General features: G+C 34.2%; 1 long non-coding RNA gene across 27 annotated transcripts in view; it reads left to right on the top strand.

Annotated features, from left to right (window-relative positions):
• LOC140632717 (uncharacterized) overlaps positions 1–23,979 on the top strand; it is a 341,247-nt gene that overhangs the window by 15,010 nt on the left and 302,258 nt on the right. For 11 of the 27 annotated variants that reach the window (XR_012030383.1, XR_012030391.1, XR_012030385.1 and 8 more), the window contains exons 4-5: positions 15,685–15,772; positions 16,374–16,440. The exons of 1 other annotated variant lie outside the window; for it this stretch is intronic. This is a non-coding gene — a long non-coding RNA (uncharacterized lncRNA). Of the gene's footprint in view, positions 1–15,684; positions 15,773–16,373; positions 16,441–16,966; positions 18,209–18,506; positions 18,887–23,979 lie in introns of those variants that run through there. 15 more of the 27 variants (XR_012030395.1, XR_012030382.1, XR_012030394.1 and 12 more) reach the window with 5 other exon arrangements.

The raw sequence follows: 23,979 nt of genomic DNA, 5'->3' as shown, positions 1-23,979 counted from the left end.
TTCTGTCTTTGTTCTGGGCTAGGCATGGATGACTTCTGTTGTTAGGAAGAGAATACTTTACATGAGATATACTCTCTTGACAAATTTTAACTGTACAGTACAGTATTGTTGACTGTATACATAGTGTTGTACAGCAGACACTTATAACTTACTCATTTTGCATATCTAGATACCTGTTGAACAGCATCTGCCCATTCCCTCCTTCCCCACCTGTTGCAAACCATTGCTCTAACTCTGTTTTTGTGAGTTGGAAAATTTTAGATCACTTATGGTAAGAGCAGTTTTTCCGAATTTGTCTTGTGAGTGGCTTATTTCACTTGGCATAATAATCCTCCAAATTCATTCATGTTATCATATATGGCAGGATTTCCTTCTTTTTAAAGTCTGATTTATATTCCATGGTATGTGTGTATCGCTTTTTCTTTATTCATCTGCTGATGGCATTTAGTGTTTCAGTATTTTGGCTACTGTGAATAATACTTTAATGAATGTGAGAGTGCAGATAACTCTTAGAGATTCTGATTACAATTTTTTTTGGAATATATCCCAGAAATGGGTGCTAGATAATATGATAGTTTTATTTTTTATTTTTGAGGAACCTCCATACTAATTTTCACCATAGCTGTACCATTTTTCATTCCTACCAACAGTGTAAAAATGTTCCATTTTCTTTATTCCCTCACCAACTCTGTCTTTCTTCCTTTCTTTTGCCATTTTAACAAGTGGGAAGTGGTGTTTCATTGTTAAGATTTGCACTTCTCTGATGACTAGCCATATTTAGTACATTTCACACACTGTGGTCATTTATATGCATTCTTTGGTTAAATGTCTCTTTATGTCCTTAGCACATTTTAAAAATAGAGCTACTGTTTTTTATGATATTAAGTTGTAGATGTTAATTATGTATTTTGGAGATTAATTTCTTTTTTTTTAAGATTTTATTTATTTGAGAAAGAAAGAAAGAGAGAGAGAGAGAGACAGCATGAGAGAGAGAGAGAACACAACAAGGGTGGAGGGGCAGAGGGAGAGGGAGAAGCAGATGCTCCACTGAGCAGGGAGCCCGATGTGGGACTTGATCCCAGGACCCTGAGATCATGACCTGAGCTGAAGGTAGATGCTTTATTGACTAAACCACCCAGGTGCCCCTGGAGATTAATCTCTTGTCAGATATATAGTTTGCAGATATTTTCTTCTATTTTGTAGGGTTTTCTTTTTTACTCTTGATTGTTTCTTGTGCTGTGCAGTAGCTTTTTAGTTGACATACTTTCAGTTGTCTATTTTTGCTTTTGGTCTTTTGCCTTTGATGTTGTATCCAAGAAATCTTTGCCAGGACCCATGTCATGAAGTTTTCTTGATAAATTTTAACGGATAACATTCTAGGAATTTTATAGTTTCAGGTCTTAATTTAAATCTTTAATCCATTTTCAGTTGATTTTTGGGTATGGTGTAATATAAGGACCCAATTACATTCTTTTGCATGTGGATGTGGAGTTTTTCCAACAGCAGTAGGGAAGACACTCCTTTTCCTCATTATGTATTCTTGGTATTCTTGTCAACAATTGGTAAGCCATATATTCATGAGTTTTTTCTATATTCTATTCTGTTCATTGGTTTATATGTTTGTTTTTATTCCACTGCCATGCTGTTTTAATTATTGTAGCTTTATGATATATTTTGAAATCAGAAAATATGATAGCTCTAGCTTTGTTCTTTTTTTCCTCAAGCTTGCTTCACCTTTCTTTTGTGATTCCAAATTAGCAAATCAAATTCACCAGTGCATTAAAGGACCATACATCATGACAAAGTGATGTTTACCCCTGGGATACAAGGATGGTTCAACATAGGCAAATCAAATAATACAATATGCCATGTAATAGAATATAGGATAAAAGACACAGTCATCTCAATAGATGTAGAAAAAGCATTTGACAAAATTTAGCACTCTTTTGTGAGAAAAACTGTCAACATATATATATATATGAGACAGTACACAGTTGATGTCATACTCAATTGCTGAAAAACTGAAAGCTTGTTTTCTAAGATCAAGAACAAGGCTAGGATGCCCACTCTCACCACTTCTATTCAGTGTAGTCCTGGAAGTCCTAGCCAGAGCAACTAAATTAGAAAGAGAAATAAAAGGCATCCATATTAGGAAGGAAGAAGTAAAATTGCATGTTTACAGGTAACATGATGTTATATGTAGAAAGCATTAAAAATTCCACAAAAATATTATTTGAACTAATAAACAAATTCAATAAATTTGTAAGATGCAAAAATCAACATACAGAAATCAGTTACATTTCCATATACTATGACCTTAACCTAAAAATTATTAAGAAAACAATTCCATTTACAATAGCATCCAAAAAAATAAAATACTTAGGAATAAACTTAACCAAGGAACTGAAAGACTTGTATACTGAAAATTACAAAATTTCGATGAAAGAAATTGAAGAGGACACGAATAGGAAGACATCCATGTTCATAGATGGGAGGACTTAATATTATTAAAATGTCCATACTACCAAAAATTATCTACAGATACAGTACTATCCCTATCAAAATCCCAATAGCATTTTTGACAGAAATAGAACAAAAATCCTAGGGAAAGAAGATAATGAGCACAATAAATATCCTTAATACAATGAAATAAAAACTGAAATTGTAAACAAATGTAGGCTTAACACATAAAATGATTCACTTTTAATGTGTTGAGGTGCCTCAGACAAGATTTCAAAATATTATTGTTTCCCTTACAAATATATGTATACAGTTGTGAATAATATTAGATGATTACTTACTGAATAATTATTCAGAGAATATTACTATTTAAAGATTATGCCATCATTTCCTTGCAAAAATAGGTGCATGAATGTTCAAAGCCCTAAGAACTGAGAGCAAAAGATGGACATTAGAGAGGAGTATCAGTCCAGAAAAACTTACTTCTCACATATACTGACAAGTGAGGGATAAAGAGAAACTAGAACTAACTCAATCTAAATCTGACATCTTCAAAATAATGAATCGTCTCTCATGGGAAATTTACAGAACCTATCTTTATGTTCTTTTGGCATTACACTAACTCATTGGTTTCTAGACTCCAATTTGACTCTTAGTATAGAGCACAGTCATACTAAAGTTAAAAGGATTTCCCTAACTTATTTCCCAAGATTCTGTAACCGTTGAGGAATTTGACATGATCTAGTGTTGTTAAATCTCTAAATAATTAGCACCTTATGTAGCTATAAAAGTGGACACTTATTAAGTTACAGACTTCAGTGGTTTGGTTTCAGAATTAACGTGAGTTATCTTTTAATTACTCCCAAAGTGATGTCCCTTAATTACTTGGATTGGACTTTAACCTAGTTAAACTTTTCATATTGACAAAGATTACCAAAAAATCTATTATCATTTAAAAGAAAACAAAGAAGCCATCATTCATACTTAATATCTTGATGAAAAGATTTAGCAAAATAAGTGATCAAAATATTCAAAGGAATACGTGAGTTATTATATTAGATTCACACATTATTATAAGAGTAAAGAAATGCCTTAAAAATAAGTATGTGTTTGGAAGTAGGTACTTTTAAAAAGTAAGATTTTTTCTTTTGCAGAATACAGATAGGAATAATAATCTTCATTTCTGTGGAGGTGAAACAAAATGATAATGTGAAAGGAGGTTGAAAGCTGTAAGGTGAGAATATTACCTTTGGATCCTCTTCATGGAAATATCTGCCCTATTGCTTAGGCACAATGCATGTTAATGGGAGAGTGATAAGTATAATCCAAGAGATTTATTAGAGGTTTATTTATGTGGCCTTGGAGAAAATTAAATAATGCATGGTAGGTTGGGGATGCCATAAGACAGGAATGAAGATTAGCTCTTGTGGAAAGATGAATAATTAACTGAAAATTTTAATCATGCTAACTCAAAAAGATGGATAAAGTAGTTAGTCACTATTCAATCAGTATTTGTTTAGTGTAAGGACATAGCTAGCTTCTACTAAATAGATGATTTTACAAGCTAGGGAGGGGAATATGACAGTCATCTGAAATTAATTAATAGTGAAAAGTATAGATACAAATGTGAGGATAATTTGGAGAGGCCTCCTAGAACTACAAGTTAACGGTATGGCTTCTTTGGAGGTGAAGAATTGGAAAACAGTATGGACTCTAAATGAAAGCTTAGGTACCATATGTTTAATGCTGGCATATTTTCAGTCAGGATCAGTACTGCAGACTCCCATGGTGAATTTAATTTGTGTTTTCCTGGTTATTAATAAAGTTAAGTGCCTTTTCAGATGTTAAATGATCTTGTAAAATGATATTTACTCTTTAATAGCAAATAAGCAAAATTATTTTGTTGTGGACTATTGGTCTTCTCGCTCTTGTAAATAAGAAAAAAAATTCAGTATCAACTTTTATGTGCTGGATTTTATACTACTGTGAAATGTTAAATATTCTTGTAGATTTTATTTTGAAATACTTGTAGTATAAATAAGTCTAATAATCATTCCAATCTGATCAAATGCAGCACTTGATTTTTCAAATACATAGGGACAAGATTCTTTGAGGAATTGCAGTATACCAAGAGGTGGTTTCACCATAATACTCTCTTACTTCTTTAATTACTATGCATGCTAAAGCTCTTAAGTTGTTTCTCAGTAACATGGAAAATAGGAAGAAAGTACAAGAAGAAGACAAAAATTAAAGTTGAATATGTAAGTACATAAGCAAAGGAAAATGAAAAGAAAAATATTTTATACAAAGACGTAGTACGAGGGACGCCTGGATGGCTCAGTGGTTGAGCATCTGCCTTCGGCTTGGGTCGTGATCCCGCAGTCCCAGGATTGAGTCCCACATCGGGCTCCCTGCATGGAGCCTGCTTCTCCCTCTGCCTGTCGGCCTCTCTCTCTGTGTCGCTCATGAATAAATAAAATCTTTAGAAAAACAAAAAAGAACTAGTACTAGTCATTCTTAGAAAACCTTAAAGGCAAAATGAAGAATGCAATAAAGAATAAGAGGATATGTAAAACAATAATAAGGATGATGTGGGTTAGTGATGGGGAAAAGGTAAGGATGATAGTGTTCTGTTGTTGATTTTCTTATATTATCTCCATCTATCCATCATTATCCTTTATCCTCTACCTTACTGCATTATGACTATAAACCTTGTAAAGTGAGGACTTTTCACATAAGAGTTGGGGTAGTGCTTCAATTATTTTGCAGCTTTACATTATATACTTCATATTGTTCCTTTTCTCTGTTCTCCCATCCATCATTGATTGGTGTCTTGATCGCCTCAGATACAAAAGAATCAAAACTAGTTGTCTATTTTTATAGATGATGAAACTAGGATTCATTGAGGTAAAAGCCTTACTCAAACCCCTATAGTTAGTTGCTGTGCTGAAATTCAAAATCAAGGCAGTGTTAATCCAAAGGTAGCAATATAGAATTTACTGATAAAAAGATGCAATGACTTCACTTAGACCAATGTGATTGAGGCAGAATGTTTTATCATTCAACAAATATTTACCAAATACCAATCTGCCAAATGTACCTTATGCAGATAATGTAAGAATTAGTATAGTTCATTTTCCATACTATCTCAGTCTAGTGATATAAATAAGCAAAAAAAAAAATAAGGAATCCATACAACGTTTTATCACTATTCTGGTATAAGTATGGAAAGGACATTTAATCAAAATTTATGAATGCAAAGTGAAGGAAGAGTAAAAGTTAGCCCATTAAAGCACTAGTCAAGAAATAGACAAAATACATATTCTGGGTGAAATCAGTGACTAGAAAGATGAGCTAATTTTGGCACAGGTAGGATTCATATTAGTGAAAAAAGACAGGTATACAGTATCAGGAAGATAATACGGTGTTCTTAACTTACTTTATGGAGAACATATATCCTAATAGTAATCTGATAACATTAAATAATACTGTAGTCAGGAATTGCTTGGTTATAAGGCAACAATTTTTAAAAAATTAAATAAATAGTTCTTTGTTAGGCTGATGATCTCTGATGACCAAGCTTTACTAACTTTTAATGAAGATGTATTTGATTTCATAAGGTCCGGTATCCCTGTCTATGGGATCCTAAATGTCTCTATGTCTCATTGCTATAACTCTCTAATATTCTCTTATGGCTAATTAGTTACACTAAATGTTTGCACCTGAAAAGAGGAGGCAGGTTGCCAAAAAACAATATTTTAAGAGGAAAATGTAGCTCTTAAGCCTTGGCGTTTATGGCATGAGGCTGGCTGGTTAGGCAGCACATTGTGAGACATAAATCAAATCTGGCTACAAAATAACATATTCATAATAGAGTGGACATCCAAAAGCCTCAAAGTCAAAAAGCTATTCAGCTATATCCCCTCACTGGCTGTAGCAATACTGATATACAGCAGGGGAAACATCAATGTAAGTGAAACTGGGAACATCTTGCATATCCTCAGATGGGTAAGTGGACAATCGGCTCATTTGTGAAATGGAATTCTGGCGTTTCACCAATAACATGAAGGAAACAGCTTAAGCCAGACTTAATGACAGATTGGTACACGAAACTGGAAAGCAACCAGAAACTAGAGAACCAGCTACGATTTTTCACCTGCTTAGCAAAACTCTCACTCTTCCTTCTTTCTTAGTCGTTACTACATTGTTTTTACAGTCTGAGGATTGGGTGTTGGCACAAGATTAAAAAGGGAGATACTGTTCTGAGGGTACTACTGTATTAGTACCGTTTAATATGATGTTTGGCACATTTTGGCTGCTCAATAAATATAGTTTAATGGTCTAGTGTTTCTCTATACAATAAATGCAAAGTGCTTACTCCAGGTTGCTGTATGCCCTCTGAATATTCATGAGACAGACTCGAATTGCTGTGACCAAATTACTAATTACTGGTAGAGAAACACTAGCCCTGTTGGAATCCCTTTGTTCGGTAACTCAATAACATAGTGAGATGGATTCTTGAGAAGCAGATTTGGCAGAAAGGATTATGGAGGCATAGAAAGTAGGCAGTGCCTTTATATGCAACTCTGTTTTGCACTAGAGTTGATGAAGAGAGGATTTTTTTTCTTTAATAGTATATAAAAAACCCACTAAATGTTTCTGAGAGATGAAATAATTCAATACAATCATTATGTCTTTAGAAATGATCACTGGAGGCATCAGGATTACTTAATGTTAGGGAAGATAGGATCCTGAGAAATCCGGAAGAGGGAGTTAGTGTAAGGTAAAACGAAAACTATCTGGTGCCATTATAATTGGAAGGGAATCTTGCTTTTAATGGAGGAACTTCAGAAGGTTATAATAATATCTTGTTAGTTTATACTACATTTTTTTTCTGATCATGATTTAAATTTTTTAGTCAAATACTTTGGCTTTATCTTTGATAATCTAGGTATCCTATGTACCACATTGTAAATACAAGTTTACAGAAAATAGTTATTCTTTGGCAAATTTAGGCAACATTATAAATTCTATTCAATATTTCATTTCTTCCTAGTTTTATTTTTGTGTATTTCTTTTAATTTTGATGAACAATAGACAAATCTTGGCTCATAGGAATACCTTCTTTCCCAAAACCCTTCTGAGAATTTTACGTATTCCAGGATGCCTGGGTGGCTTAGTGGTTGAGCGTCTACCTTCGGCTCAGGGCATGATCCTAGAATCTGGGATCTAGTCCCACATCGGGCTCCCTGTGGGGAGACTGCTTCTCCCTCTGCCTGTGTCTCTGGCTCTCTCCCTGTGTCTCTCATGAATAAATAAATAAAATATTTTAAAAAAATTTTACATTTTCCTTGGATGATTCTGTGGGAATAAAAAATATGAAAGATTTTTTTTTTCTAAATGGTAGAGCTTTTTTTCTTATGGAATTATGTACTGTTAGGGTGTTCAAAATATATTTTGATTCAAACCAAAATTAATATTAGGCTAAATTGGGATCAAAATAGAGCATAGTATTTTAGTAAAATATATCCCTGTCATAATCCACAGTGAGATATTGTAATGTCAAAACATCTAATTAGAGTAGCAGAGACATAAATCATTCTTTAACCTGTAATTACATAATAATGTATGCATGCCACCTGGTGACTAGGGTCAACTATCTACCCTACTTGAAAGTAAGACTCTGACGTAACTACAGAAAGTTAAAACCAGGAGGTCAGGTTGTATCCATTAGTATGAGTTTAGGTTTTAAAATATATAGGATTACAGAGGTTACATATTATCATTTATGTTAAAAGAAATTTAAATAACTGAAGAATAAACTATACAGATTATTTTGAAGTAAAAACCCCCTCTTATTTTATTTTTATTTTTTTAATTTATTTTTTATTGGTGTTCAATTTACCAACATACAGAATAAACCCCAGTGCCTGTCACCCATTCACTCCCACCCCCCGCCCTCTTCCCCTTCTACCACCCCTAGTTCGTTTCCCAGAGTTAGCAGTCTTTATGTTCTGTCTCCCTTTCTGATATTTCCCACACATTTCTTCTCCCTTCCCTTATATTCCCTTTCACTATTATGTATATTCCCCACATGAATGAGAACATTCATGTTTGTCCTTCTCCGACTGACTTACTTCACTCAGCATAATACCCTCCAGTTTAAAAACCCCCTCTTAAAATCATTTCTTGTTACTTGTGTTTGGATGTATTTGATCATTTGCCATTCAATCCTCATTTCTTTTCAAATTTAAATACCAAGAATCTAAAAAAAATAGTAATTAATAAATAAATACCAAGAATTTATCAAGTGGAATTATATTGTTGACTCAAACGCTTGAAATCTGATCATTTTGATCAAAAGTATAAAAAATATTTAGAATGCTACACCAAACCTCTACAGTATAACTATCATGTAAAGTGATTTTTTGTTAATATATTCAATAATAATATTCAATAATATTTACATATTGTCTTTAAATATTATTAGACTTTCTTATGCTTCTACCTTTATGTACTAAATTCTGTGATCTGGATAAATAGAATCAATCATTGTCCGCCTTCCTCCCAACTGATTTGAGTCAAGCGGTATGAAAGGACACCTAGAGAACACGATTCATCAGACACATATTTATTTGCTACCTTCATACTAACTAGAACAAAACTTACATAATTAACTCCCATAAGAAAGATTCTGATGGCTTTGTTTCTTTCAAAACCCAAAAACTGAAGATTAAGTGCTAAGAAAAAAACAAGCACAACACTGGATCCCAGATGACAAAATATCTATTTCTTACAAAGTTTCTCATGAGTTTTTCTAGAAGTCCAAAAACAACTCCAAAGTCAAAAAGGCTGAAGGATTTTTTTTTTTTTATGTGCACAAAAAGAAACAAAATTAGGAAGGGAAGGAAGTTTTATCACCCCCTAACCTGAGTTAATATGTTTTAGGTTAGTTTCAGTGTTTGTCAGTGGACAAGTACAGAATATACTGTGCTTGGCACTTTCAGAATCCAGTCATTTTTCATTTCTGTGGTGGTCTCTCTCTCTTTATTTTTAAGATTTTATTTTATCTTTTTGTTTATTTTAGAGAGAGTGAGAGAAAAAGCATGCACAAGCCAGGGAAGAGACAGAGGAAGAGAGAGAAGCAGACTCTCCGCTGAGCAGGGCGCTGATGTGTGCTCCATCCTAGGACCCTGGGCTCCCAACGTGAGCCGAAGGCAGACGCTTAACTGACTGAGCCACCCAGGTGCCCCTCACCTGTCTTTCTTAGGATGCTTATTCTTTGAACCTAGACACAGTTGTATGAGGAAACTTAAACTAGTCTGCACACACAGCACACGTGGAATAGCTATTTGTGGTTGTTAGGGTTCACAGCTTACTTGAGTTTGCAGATTCCATCACATATACAATTTATGACATATTAAAGACAATTCCATAGGATTCTGGTACTAAGGTGATAAGTCATGGTGCAGAGACACATTACTTTAAAATCCAGGCCATAGAATTCATAAGAATAATCAAATGTTGATTTGTGATGCTAAGTTTGGGGTGGTTTGTTACACATACTAGTGAGTAGAGTGCTTTAATAACAGAATGTTGTTAAGATATGTCACGATTAACAGTGATGTTACTTGATCCATAGCTCCATGCTTGATTTGGGTTGCCTGGACAATATTAGTTGAAGGGAACTTGCCTTTCACTTCTACAGTCAGAGAACATGCCCATTACTTCTATTTCCCATATGTCCTGTGACTTTCACATTCTGGGAGGAGGGCTTCAATATCCAGTGATCCCCAAGACTTTCAGGATGTGGGCAACAGCTGATGCCAGACAACTCCTGTGAACTGCTGGTACCTGAACCTATAAGAAGAAGCTGGTACCGGGTTTACTTTCTTTATATCAAATTACCTCAATCCTGACATTTCTCTTTATGGAAACAATGGGAAAGTTGGGAATATGCATCTTTTCTTTATTTAACTGACTCTATGATTTTCTCTTGCCCTAAGTGAACCAGTTTCTTAACCCATGATATGTGACAATGTGGAATTTACCAAAATGCTACTGTGTATAGATAGTGATATAGAACTGACTTTTATGATAGGAAGTCTGTTGTTTATTATAATTCAAGATACTTAAATTCAATATCACATTTTAAAATTTCTTAAATTACACGACTTCAAAGGAAAAGTAATTCAAGAATTCCAAAAGACTCAGGTCTCCTAAGTGGCTCAGTCAGTTAAATGTCTGACTCTTGATTTCAGCTCAGGTCATGATCTCAGGGGAATGAGATGGAGCCCCATGTAGAGGTGCTGCTCTGCATGTTGGAGCCTGCTTGGGATTCTCTCTCTCTCCCTTTAACCCTGTCCTCCTCTTTTTCTCCCTCTCTAAAAAAGAAAAGAGTTGAGAAGGTTTAAAGTTTAATTTTTTGAAGCCATATTCATAAATTGATTAATTAGGGGCCCCTGGGTGGCTCAGTTGGTTAAGTGTCTGCCTTTGGCTCAGGTCATGATCTCAGGGTCCTGTGATGGAACTGTGTGTTGGGGTCCCTGCTGAACAGGGAGTCTGCTTCTCCCTCTCCTTCTGCCCTTCCTCCTCCCCTTCCCACTAGTGATTTTTCTTTTTCTTTTTTTTTTTTTTTGATTTTTCTTTCTCAAATAAATAAATGAATGAATAAATTAATTAGTGAAATAAACAAATATTTAAAAAGGTAATTAAGGATTGATTAATGAGCTATTTCAGAATTAACACTTATTGAATAATCAGGAATATGTAGTACTCATGTATCAAGCTAACCTTAACCCAATTGCATTTGATTTTCCAGGTATTGCTCAATTTTCAGAATATTTTATCTGTTGTGATACAGTTTATAGTTCTTATTTGGTAGTTTTTACTCCAATATTATTTATATTTATGTGACCATTTCCCACTGAAAATTTTACTTTTTTTTTTTTAATTTTATTTATTTATGATAGTCACACAGAGAGAGAGAGAGAGAGAGGCAGAGACACAGGCAGAGGGAGAAGCAGGCTCCATGCACCGGGAGCCTGACGTGGGATTCGATCCCGGGTTTCCAGGATCGCGCCCTGGGCCAAAGGCAGGCGCCAAACCGCTGCGCCACCCAGGGATCCCGAAAATTTTACTTTTAAGCCAAAAAAAAAAAAAAAAGTCTCATGGCTCAGCTCTGTTACTTTCACTGAATTATGCATGTTGTATATATATGACACTGCCTAAATTTTTAAAATCCAGAAGTGCTCCAAAATAAGTTTTTATTTTTTTATTATTTTTTATTTTTTTATTTATTATTTTTTTAAAATTTTTATTTATTTATGGTAGTCACACAGAGAGAGAGAGGCAGAGACACAGGCAGAAGGAGAGGCAGAGACACAGGCAGAGGGAGAAGCAGGCTCCATGCACCGGGAGCCGGACGTGGGATTCGATCCCGGGTCTCCAGGATCACGCCCTGGGCCAAAGGCAGGCGCTAAACCACTGCGCCACCCAGGGATCCCCAAAATAAGTTTTTAAAAAGCAGTTCAGTTTGATGTATATAAGTACATCAAATCAACTCATTGTACACCTTAAACTTACACTGTATCTCAATAATCCTGGAAAAAATTTACAAGCTCAACACTGTGCTTTTTCATGAGCTTACAGTCTCTGTTAAATATTTTTGGTAGATAGCTCAAGAATGTTTGAGCTTCCAGTTTAATGGAAGGAAGAAATTCCTGAAGAATGTGTCCATGGATGAAAACCATGAGTGTCAAAAGTTGTAGGCCAGATACCTGTGCAGTGATTGAACTGCAAGTGATAAGATCTATTTCCAAACCTACTAGGACTTATTAGGATATATTAAGGGTCCTGGAATATTTCTACCAAGAGTTTTCAGTGATGCTATCTCTACCTTCCAATCAAACTGGGCTATGCACATATCAAGCAGATAAAAGCAAGTCCTTGATTAAGACGCAGAGTGTTTTTATTTATACATTTACCAAAAATAGTGTTATACTTCTTTCATTTCTCTCAGCATATTTGCCTATGTCATTGAGATATTTTTCTTGCTTCTTAGATACTATTGTAGAGCCTGATGTCCATTATGGAGTCCAAACTTCAAACACTTAAGACATGGCTTTTCCAGGCCTTTCTGGTTAAGGCCTGGTTATATTTGTATATATATGTATATCTGGTTATATATACATATAAACTATATCTCTATATATTTTTTCCTATATGTATTCCAGATGCAAACTGTCTTTCTTGCCAATCAAAAAGATAGTTCCTATAGGTTTATAATCATTTTAAGTTAAATGACTCACATTTATTTCACCATAATTCACATTATTTCAACACTGAGTTACAAAAAAGGCTATGTTAGGGTTTGCTTAGATTAATTAGTTTTCTTTTGACTCAGCCTCTTTTCCAAGACAGATGTACTGGAAAGCAGAAACAGAACCAACAATTGAGTGTCAAACAAGAATAGGAGGAAAAAATAGCTAGATGGGAAAATACACTATTTAATATCTACTGCACACACGGTATTCTAATTGAATGTTACCATTTTATGTAAATCTAATAAACTTTTCTTTTTCTTAAAAATACTAATTTCAGTGGTGGTTTTGCTTTTACTAACCAAAGTAAAAAGGACTCAGCCATGGACAATCACAAGAAATGAATCCATATTGAATGCTACTCTTGGTGAGAGGGATCGTCACTGCTCAGATATGTGAAAAAATTAAAGAAAGGAAGTATAATGGCCAAGTCTGAAGAAGCACTATCTTGAGTAAAACAATGAAAGGGAAAATGATTTTTTAGTACAAATCATATAAGTTATGTCTGTCTTTGAGATTTTAATCTTTGAATCATAAAATGAACCATTGAATATACTATCTGACATGGATAAGGAACTCTCTTCTGCCATTTTATAGAATTTTATAAAAATTCTAGCATGGTCAGCCTGATAAGATTGTGATAAATTCAGTACTTCAAAGTAAAAGTGTAAGGCTTCTTTTGTGAGAACATAATCATTGTGTTGATACATGGTAGGTAAAACATTTGGTCATTTTTCCCATTTCCATTTTCCCTTGTTATACTTGCTGATCTGCATGTAATTTGAAAATATGTTGTAGTTTATTATGGCATACTGAAATTCGAAGAAAAAAAGATATTTTGCATTCCAAATAGGTTAAGCAAAGAGTCTTTCCATAAAATGAGTAAGGTAAAATTCTGCCTCTATGCAGAATTACCATTCTATCAGGTAATAAAATCTGATTAACTTGTCAAGTTAAAAATAGTCTGTGGTTCTTAATTTGAACTGTATAAACGTAATATTAATCCTACAGAAGACAACGGCCCAAATTCATCATAGTGAAATGGACATGCAGCAAATGGTTGACTACTGTTTTTAAAGTTATTTTAAATCAGTAGCTACTTTTTTTTTTTTTTTCTTTTCAGGGTTTTGTTTAAATTCTAGTTAGCATCCAGTGTAATATTGGTTCGAGGTGTAGAATTTAGTGATTTATCACTTCCATATAGCACCCAGTGTTCATCACAACAAGGGCCTTTCTTAATACCCCTCACCCATTAATTCATGCTCCTGCCAACCTCCCCTCTGGTAGCCATCAGTTTGTTCTCTATAGTTAAGAGTCTGTTTCTTTTTTTTTTTTTTAATTCAATTTAATTTTATTTTTTAAAATATTTTATTTATTTTTTCATGAGAGACATAGAGAGAGACAGAAAAGCAGAGGGAGAAACAGGCTTTATGCAGGAAGCCTGATGTGGGCTGAATCCCGGGTCTCCTAGATCACTTCCTGGGCTGAAGGTGGTGCTAAACCGCTGAGCCACTGGGGCTGCCAAAGAGTCTGTTTATTGGTCTACCTCTCTGTTTTTTACCCCCATATTCATTGGTTTTGTTTCTTAAATTCTACCTATGAGTGAAATCATGTGGTATCTGTCCTTCTCTAACTGACTTAATTTGCTTACCATTATACTCTCTAGCTCCATCCATGTCATTGCAAATGGTAAGATTTCATCTTTTTATGGCTGAATAATATTCCATTCTTTATCCATTCATCATTCTTTTTTTCTCTTTTAAGATTTTATTTGTTTATTCATGAGAGACACAGAAGGCAGAGACATAGGCAGAGGGAGAGCCAGACTCCTCACAGGAGCCCGATGTGGGACTTGGTCCCGGAACTCCAGGATCACACTCTGAAGCACTGAACCACCCAGGCGTCCCTCCATTCATCATTCGATGGGCATTTGGGCTCTGTCCATAATTTGACCATTGTTGATAATGTTGCTATAAACACTGGGGTCCATGTGCCCCTTCCAATCAGTATTTTTATATTCTTTGAGTAAATACCTAGTAGTGCAATTGCCGGGTCACAGGGTAGTTGTATTTTTCACTTTTTAGGAACCCCTGTACTCTTTTCCAGAGTTGATACACCAGTTTACATTCCCACTGACTGTAAGAGGGTTCCCCTTTCTCTGCATCCTTGCCAATACCTGTGGTTTCCTGTGTTAATTGCAGCCATTCTGACTAGTGTGAGGTAATAATCTCATTGTAGTTTTGATCTGGACTTCCCTGATGATGACTAATGTTGAATACCTTACTTTTTGTTGTAGAAAAAACTTTTATGTAAAATCAAGGAAGAATTTATTATTAAACATTAAAAATCTTAGAAGAAATTTCATAAGGCATTTTCAAACAGGTGAACTTCTACAACCTTAATCAAAGCTATTTTTGTTATATGTAACTAAGTTAATATTTATACATATAAATCTATAAAAGTTTTTATATTATATATATATGCAAAAAATGTAGAGTTCAAAATCTGATATGAAGAGATCATTAATGTTCAGTACAAAAAGCCACATAAAGTTACCACATAGAATGGAGAAGGGAAGGCTACAATTTTCCAGTCTGAACTTCTGCATTTATTCTTCTCTGGACATTTGCTGTAAAGAAGAATGATTTGCAGCCACTCTGGAAATAATCTCAGGCTGTTCCTCTAATTACCAAAAAAGCTAATTAAAAGACAAATTACTGGAAAAGCTTCAATTGTAACTCACCTGTAAGATCATGATCTATCTGTAACACAAAATTCTGGAGTATTTATATACTCTTAGTCATTAAGATTGTGGGATAAACATGAAGAACAAAGCCAAGATAGATTTGAGGGTGATAAAAGACTTCAGTGAAGAGCAGTCACCATTTGTCTTTCCAAACAGGAACTGCTGGATCTCTCCCACTAAAATTAAATATAGAACTTATTGGAGGAAATTTACTGCTTTAATACAAGACTTATAGGAAGTGGAGGTAACCTTTAATAACACTGCCTCGTTTCTATTTATCTCCTTTTAACTTACACAATTATTTTTTTATTTTTCTTTTATTAAATATAATATGTTGAATCTCTCCAGTAGTTAGTTTGAATTTTTCTCTCTTCTGCATGTTTCAATAAAAACAAAAACATTCATTTTACTTTTTTCTGTCTTCACAATACAATGACAGCTTTTGGCTATATCGGTATTTATTATTTGTTTTAAGTTTAAATACCGTTTACTGCCAACTGAAGTAATATCATAACTGAAGTAATATCATTTTCTTGTACAGTTACTTGGAGTGAATCATTCCCCTATGTAGTCATATACGTATACATATTTTTTTCACGAAGTTCTCTCTAGCTCTTTGATAGAATTTTGAGACATCTATGAAATAGTCTATATCAAGTTTTCTTTTTTTTAATCTCTTCTAAATTTCTTTGTCTTTCTGTTTTCTGCATGGGTTGATCTCTATGTATTTCTCCAAAATACTCTTACATTTTTGTAGGATATTTCCCTCATTTCTTTTCCCAATTGTTTTTCCTTTTCCTGGGTATCCTATATTTATCTCTCTTTTTCTCTCTATTTTATTATAGCACACAAATACATGGAAAGGAAAGATTTCAAGAATATTCAGAGCTAAAGGCAAAAGGTTGCAAACGAGTGAGTCTAAAACGAAGTAAAAATTTTCATATTGTGGAATCTCTATAACCAATTTTGATTGACACTATTTTAATTGGAGGAACATTGGCAAATTGTTCTAAATGATTTTACCTACATCATCAGCTTCTCCCTCCCTTTAATGAGAAATAAGTCATCCTCTGTTTATAGTTTAAACTTAGTTTAAATTTTCCTAGAGGCTTTAAAACAGATGGTAGCATCTGCTTAAAGCTGATATGGTTATTAAAGTACAGAAGTACCTAACCACTGAAGTTTTAATTCAGTCAATATCAATCCTTCATGTATCAAAAAAAAAATGCTTGAAAGTTATTTGTATGCTATGAAAATTTAAATAACATAGAAGTATAAAAAAGAAAGATAAAAGCTGACAATGCAAGCTTTCTTTAACAAGACCAAAAATTTTTGACTTAATTTGATTCACTAATATAGGTACATTTTTCCCAAACTTCAAGAAATTTTCTTTTCAGCGATTTTTTTTTCTCTCCTGTTTTCTTTTTCTTTACCACAGAATTGCCTGCCATTGGTACTTTATGTCGTTCTCTGACTTACTTTTAGCAATATGACTGAAGGTTCTGTCAAAACTAGCTGTTCACCTGTAGGTTTATGTATATCCCTTAAGCTCTGCAAACTAAAGATCCAGAGAAGAAAACCCGTTATTCATTAGTCCACCTTACTTTATTATTAGGTATATGTGATAGATGATTTTATGTGTTAATTTGATTGGGCCATGGCATCTAGACATTTGGTCAAATACAGTCTGAAGGCATTTTTTTGTTTGTTTGTTTTTGTTTTTTGTTTGTTTTTTGTTTTGTTTTGTTTTTTTAACATGAGATTGGCATTTAAATCAACCAACTTTCAGTAAACCCTCCATAATGTGAATAGGCCTTATCCAATCAGTTGAAAGCCTTAACAGAGAACAGATTGAGATCCCCTAAGGAAGAGAGAATTCTGCTTCCAGATTGCCCTTGGAATCAAGCTACATCAACTTTTCCTTGCATCACTAGCCTGCCAGCCCACCTGGCAGATTTTGGACTAGTTAGCCTTTACAATCATGTTAGCCAATTCCTTAAAATAAATTTTTCTCTCTGTATGTATACATACCCTGTTGGTTCTGTTTCTCTGGAGAAGTCTGAATAATACAGGACAGCTAGAGTCATACTGCCAATTTAAAGACCAAATCTGGAGATGTAGGAAATTTTTCTAAAGAAGAGTATGTGTCAGTGTCACAGTTTAAACTTAGGCCTCTTTTCAGCATTGTCTCTGGAGGATAGTTATTCAGATAATACTACATTTGAAGAGAATTTAGTTCCTTTCCTCCTGGCTTCTAAGTTAGTTTTATTTTATGGTTTCTGTAGTTAACGTGAGTGAATTGCAATGCCCTATCAAAAGCCCTGTTTATACAGGATCAGAAATAGCTAGAGTAAATATCCCTTCACTTATTTAAGTGGTTCAGGGTAAAAGAATTGAGTCATTGCGTTTCCATGCTGTTTTCCCATTCACTGCACTAAAAGTGGAAAGTTGGAGGCCCTGTAAAGAACCAGGCCTCAGAGCTAAGGAAAGTGCATTCAATTATACTGTAAGTTGAGTATCCCAAAGAGTAAACTAATTTACTTTCCCTTATTTTAGATACACCTCCCTAGTGTCTATAATCCTTTACTTTTTATTAATACTTTACTAAATTATCAAAAGATTCTAGATATCTAGTACTGTTTAAAGGCAACTCAAAGCTTGAAGCTATAAAAAGTTTAAAGTCTTAAAAAATTAAAATTTTGATTTATTCTGATTTTTAAAGTACATGGTTGTTTTTGTACAATAATGGAAAAATTAAATTCGCATACAACAGTGGAATATTTTGGAGAAAAATGTGATTGCTGAACCATCCTTTTTGCCTGACAACAAAATCTTCCCGTTCCTCACAACTTCTACCTAGACTCAACTTCACATGGCACTAAAATTAAAATTGCTTTTTCTGGGTATTTCTAAGAACTTACTAAACATGTGGTTTCCTAAGCTCATGCTGCTTTTTTTTTTTCCTCTCTTTTTAAAAGATTTTATCTATTCATTCATGAGAGACACAGAGAGAGAGGCAGAGACACAGGCAGAGAGAGAAGCAGGCTCCATGCAGGGAGCCCGATGTGGGACTCAATGCCAGGACCAGGATCACTCCCTGAACCAAAGGCAGACGCTCAACCACTGAGCCACCGAGGTGTCCCCTAAGCTCAAACTGCTTGATGCCTTTACCCCAAACATGTATCTCCCACAACCTGATTACCACCTCTCAAGCATGTTTTATAAATGAAAGAGCCACAAAGAGATGGTTCTCTGCTGGACTCTAGAACCATAGTACACACACTTGTTTTCAAGTCGAAGGATATTTCTTCACAGGATGTTGAGAGAATGGTATCCATGTACTCGCTAACTCTTGCTGGTGAGTGACAGCCTAATTCTTTCATATGAAACTTGTCGGTGGTATTCATAGGCAACACGCAGTGACTGCTCCTATGAAGCGGAGTCTATGCCATTGTATGGATGGCTGAAGGAATTGAACGGGCCCCCATGATAATTTGTTCAGAAAAGCCAGGAATGAGATGGGTACATTGTCAGTGGGTGATTAATGCTTATTGAGAGGACAGGTTAGTGAAAATTAACAGTTCTTGTGGTTAGGTGGCTGGATTATATAGACTACAGGTTACCATTAGCAGATACAGAGTTCACAGAACCAAGGGCCAAAAAGCTCAAAGTTAGATGGTCATTTTTCAGCTAGGTGACTGTAGAGTTCATGATCACTGATGCCTGAAAATCTGAAAACTGGAGAGGTACAGAATGAGGATTGTTAATAATTCATCTAGTTAATCAAATGGGAGGAGGGAGGGGACAAACCACTATTTGCTATCTTTCTTTATATTTCTTTTAGCCATTCCAGTGAGCCATCTCATCGTGGTTTTGATTTGCATTTTCTTTAAGACCAGTGATGTTAAATCTTTTTATGTACTTTTTGGTCTTTTGTCTATCTTCTTTGGGAAATGTCTATTCAAGTTTTTTGTACATTTTTAATTTGGGTTGTCATTTTGTTGATAAGATATAATACTTTATAACTTCTTTATGTTATATTTTTACCAGATACATAGTTTATAAGTATTTTACCATTCTCTGGGTTCTTTCCTGTTTCTTGATAATAATCTTTGATGCACAAAAATTGGAATTTTTTTTTTGCCATCCACTTTATCTATGTTTTTTCTTTCTTTCTTTCTTTTTTCTTTCTTTCTTTCTTTCTTTCTTTCTTTCTTTCTTTCTTTCTTTCTTTCTTTCTTCTTTCTTTCTTCTTTCTTTCTTTCTTTTTCTTTCTTTCTTTCTTTTTCTTTCTTTCTTTCTTTCTTTTCTTTCTTTCTTTCTTTCTTTCTCTTTCTTCTTTCTTTCTCTTTCTTTCTTTCTTTCTTTCTCTTTCTTTCTTTCTTTCTTTCTCTTTCTTTCTTTCTTTCTTTCTTTTTCTTTCTTTCTTTCTTTCTTTCTTTCTTTCTTTCTTCTTTCTTTCTTTCTTTCTTTCTTTCTTTCTTCTTTCTTTCTTTCTTTCTTCTTTCTTTTCTTTCTCCTTCCTTTCTTTTTCTTTCTTTCTTTCTTTCTTTCTTTCTTTCTTTCTTTCTTTCTTTTCTTTCTTTCTTTTTCCTTCCTTCCTTCCTTCCTTCCTTCCTTCCTTCCTTCCTTCCTTCCTTCCTATAACTTGGTGTCAAATTTACCCTTATGTATTCTTATAAGAGTTTTATAGTTTTAAAACTTATATTTAGGCTTTTAATCAGTTTTAAGTTAATAATTATATATGGATTTAGATAGAGGTCCAATTTCATTATTTTGAATGTAGTTACCAAGTTTTGGCACTATTTCTTTAAGAGACTATTTTTTCCCATTGGTACCCTTAGAAAAATTCAGTTGACCATGCCTGTTTTTCTTATCTCTGCATTCTGGAATTGAGGCTTAAGATTGCAATATCAGCTTCTTCCTGAATTTCCAGCTTGCCAGGATGCACCTGCACATGTGCTAGTGCCCCCCATCCATCCCATCCTGAGAAAAATGTCCAAAAGATCTCAATATTTAGGCAGATATCATATGTTTATATCTATATCCATATCAATATCATCTCTTGTATCCTTTTTTTTTTTTCTTTCTGGATAACCTTGAGTAAAGTATCCTGTATTTATTGAATCACCTCTCTCTTGATTCTTTTTTTCTTTCTTTTTAAGATTTTATGTATTTATTCGATAGTGAGCAAGAGAGCACAAGCAAGGGGAGGAACAGTCAGAGGGAGAGGGAGAAGCAGGCTCCTTGCTGAGCCAGGGACTCCAGTGCAGGACACCATCCCAGGACTGTGGGATCATGACCTGAGCCGAAGGCAGGCACTTAGCCAAATCCCCTCTCCCTCTTGCACCCCTCTTGCTACTTTCAAGATGCACTCTGTCTTTGGCTGTTAAAGTTTCAAACCATCATTTCTTCAAATGTCCTGCACCCGCCTCACCTTTGAAACTCACATAATATGTATGTTGGTACCTTTAAAGATATCCCATGGGGTCCAGCTCAGGTCATTTTTCTCTTTTTTTCAAGATTTTATTTATTTATTCGTGAGAGAGACAGAGAGAAAGGCAGAAACACAGGCAGAGGGTGAAGCAGTCTCCATGCAGGGAGCCGGATGTGGGACTCGATCCCTGGACCCCAGGATCACACCCTAGGCTGAAGGCAGGTGCTAAACTGCTGAGCCACCCAGGGATCCCCTATTTTTCTTCATTCTTTTTCTCTTTTTTTGTTTCTTTGTGTGCTTTGTAATTTTTTGTTTTTGTTAATAACTAACATACTGAAAATTATATCTGGTAATGTTGGAAATCAGATTTTCTCAGTCCCTAGTGTTTGTTGTTGTTTTGTTGAGAGCTACAGTCATCCAACTTCCCTTGGTTTAGTGACCTTTCCAAACTATTTTTGCAATAACTATGTTCCTTGTTCTTTGTGGTCACTCAAATATCTGTTTCATTAACTTGGCAGTCACTTAATGACCTCAGAGAGATCTCCTTAAATGTCTGAATTCAATAAGAAAAGCTAAACAAAAAAAGTGCCTTTTTAAATTATTTTGATAGATGCCTTCCAACAAGTTAGTTCAGCCCAGTGTGGTTGAAACAATGTCCAGCCTGCATGCCAGTGAACCTTCAGGCTGGTCAAAACACACAACCCATATTTTTGGAGGACAAGGTCTTTAGGTTCACCATGGCAGTAGCCAACCACAGGAAGAATGCAAATTACCTTCTCCAGGACTGTCTGCCATAGGCTGGGAATCAGGAAGTGGTAGGTGATATGTGAAACACCAAAATTTGAAATATACCAGTTTCTTTCTTCATTAAGCTCTCCCCTGGACACTGCAAGTATTCAGCCAGACAACAGAGTTCTGAAATGGTTTATACTGACAGTTCTTGCTAGCTCAATAGTTATTTCAGTGGAGAAACTGATTCTTAGAACTTCTTACTCTGCCCACTTCTAGGACATCATCCCATTGTTTGTAATTTATATCTGTTAGACATAACAGATGATTATTACATATACTATATATATATATAATTATAATATGAAACATTAATGTCTGTAATTATTATATGGCTGTTTCATGATATAATTTTTGTGGGTTTTAATTTGTATCTCTTGTACTATTTTTGTTTTTTGCCCAGACTTCTACATACATACTTCCTCACTGCATGATCTCCATTTCTAGTTTGTAATTCTCATCTCTTAACACTTTTTCTTCATATATAATCTGTTAGAATTATGTATTTTCTTGCTTTATAGGATATGTGGCTTTGTTTTCTGCTTTTCCTTCATTTCTTCATTCATAGTACATTTTAGCCTGGGAGATGGGCAGAAACATCAGTTCTCTTCTATCTTAATTGAAATCCCAAATAAGTCTTCAGTACTGGGTTTTTAAAAAAAAAAAAAATTCCCTTGGCATGTTTTAATAAAACAGAAACATTATTTTGGGGAACTAAAAATGCGATACATTTAATATATAATACTTTTGTCCTTGAAAATATATAGAAATCATTATCTATTCATTGTAATAGTAATTTACCCAGTAGATAATGCTTTTCCTACATGCATATAACATAGATAAGCATACAGAAGTTACAGTAATTTACTTTAGGTATGGACTTTAAGGAATAAATTATAGTGTCAGAGTTTCATTATGATGATATAGCTGTATAAATTATCTTGTATTTTCATTACTCATATATAATTTATTTTTTCTAAATAAGACAAGGATCCACTGAAATCCTCAGACTTAATGGAAACACAACTTTACCGTAGCTACCACAGGCTTTTCTGTGGGCACTCCTAATTTAACTTCTAAATTTATGTTAATATTAATTCATGTTTCTTTGAAGGTAAGAGAAAATACCTTTTTCAATACCTTTTCTACTCAACCAGTCCAACATGGATATTGAACAAATTTGTTATAGATCCATTACCTTGAGATTAGCATTTCTTGAATTTATATGCTACCACAAATAGATTTTTTAAAGACTTATGTTACTAAAGTTATGATTCTGTATCTTAATCATTCTTCTTGTCCAGTTCTAAATCATCATGGCTTATACAGATAGTTAGTTGGTCCTTAGGACAGCAAAACGTAGTCTGAAACAAATATACAATGTTTTGGGTAGATGTATCTATATAGTCAAAGGATTTGGTAAAAATAAAAAGAAACATTACTTACTTTAGGAATTCAGACGAAACCTGTAAAATTGAGCATAATATAATGTTAAAATGCTTTGATTACATGGGGAGATTTATAAGTTCCTGCTTCCATTATTACCATAATTCCTTGATTTTAGATAAAGTAATGGTAAATTATAATGTGCTATTCTCAGCATCTTTGGAAAAATAAATGTTGAGACTAAAACTCAAATTTTAAAATAACTTTTAAAGAGGGACAGTATATTTTAAGAATAGATTATAAAAGAATAAGATAAAGTCTTTATGAATTTATAGAAAAATATAATTTCAGCACACAATCAAATGCAGTTTCAAAAGAAGAGTGTTGCCATACACCTTTCTGAAATAATCCTGTAATAGTGAAATCCCCTTGTGGTATCAGTAAATGATGTTCCTTACCTCCTAAAAACAGATAATGGTTGAGGTCAATACTTCCCTCAAGTCAGAGGATTTAGATTATCAGTGGAATTAATAATGATATTTATTTATTTATTTATTTATTTATTTATTATTTATTTATTTATTATTTATTTATTTATTCCTGAGAGACAGAGAGAGAGGAAGAGATAGGCAGAGGGTGAAGCCGGCTCCCTGTGTGGAGCCTGATATGGGACTCAATCCCAGGACCCCTGGTTCATGACCTGAGCCTGAGTTGCAAAAAATTTCTCCTGATGCTGGGGAAATTGGATATTCACATATAAAATAATGAAACTAGACCCCTGTCTTACATCACTCATAAAATTTTACTCTAAATGGATTAAAAGCAGAAATATAAGGCCT

Source organism: Canis lupus, chromosome 4 (assembly GCF_048164855.1).
Source record: "Canis lupus baileyi chromosome 4, mCanLup2.hap1, whole genome shotgun sequence".
NCBI lineage: Eukaryota > Metazoa > Chordata > Mammalia > Carnivora > Canidae > Canis > Canis lupus.
Note: the sequence above shows the minus strand (reverse complement) of the source record. Positions and strands in the feature narration are given on the sequence as shown.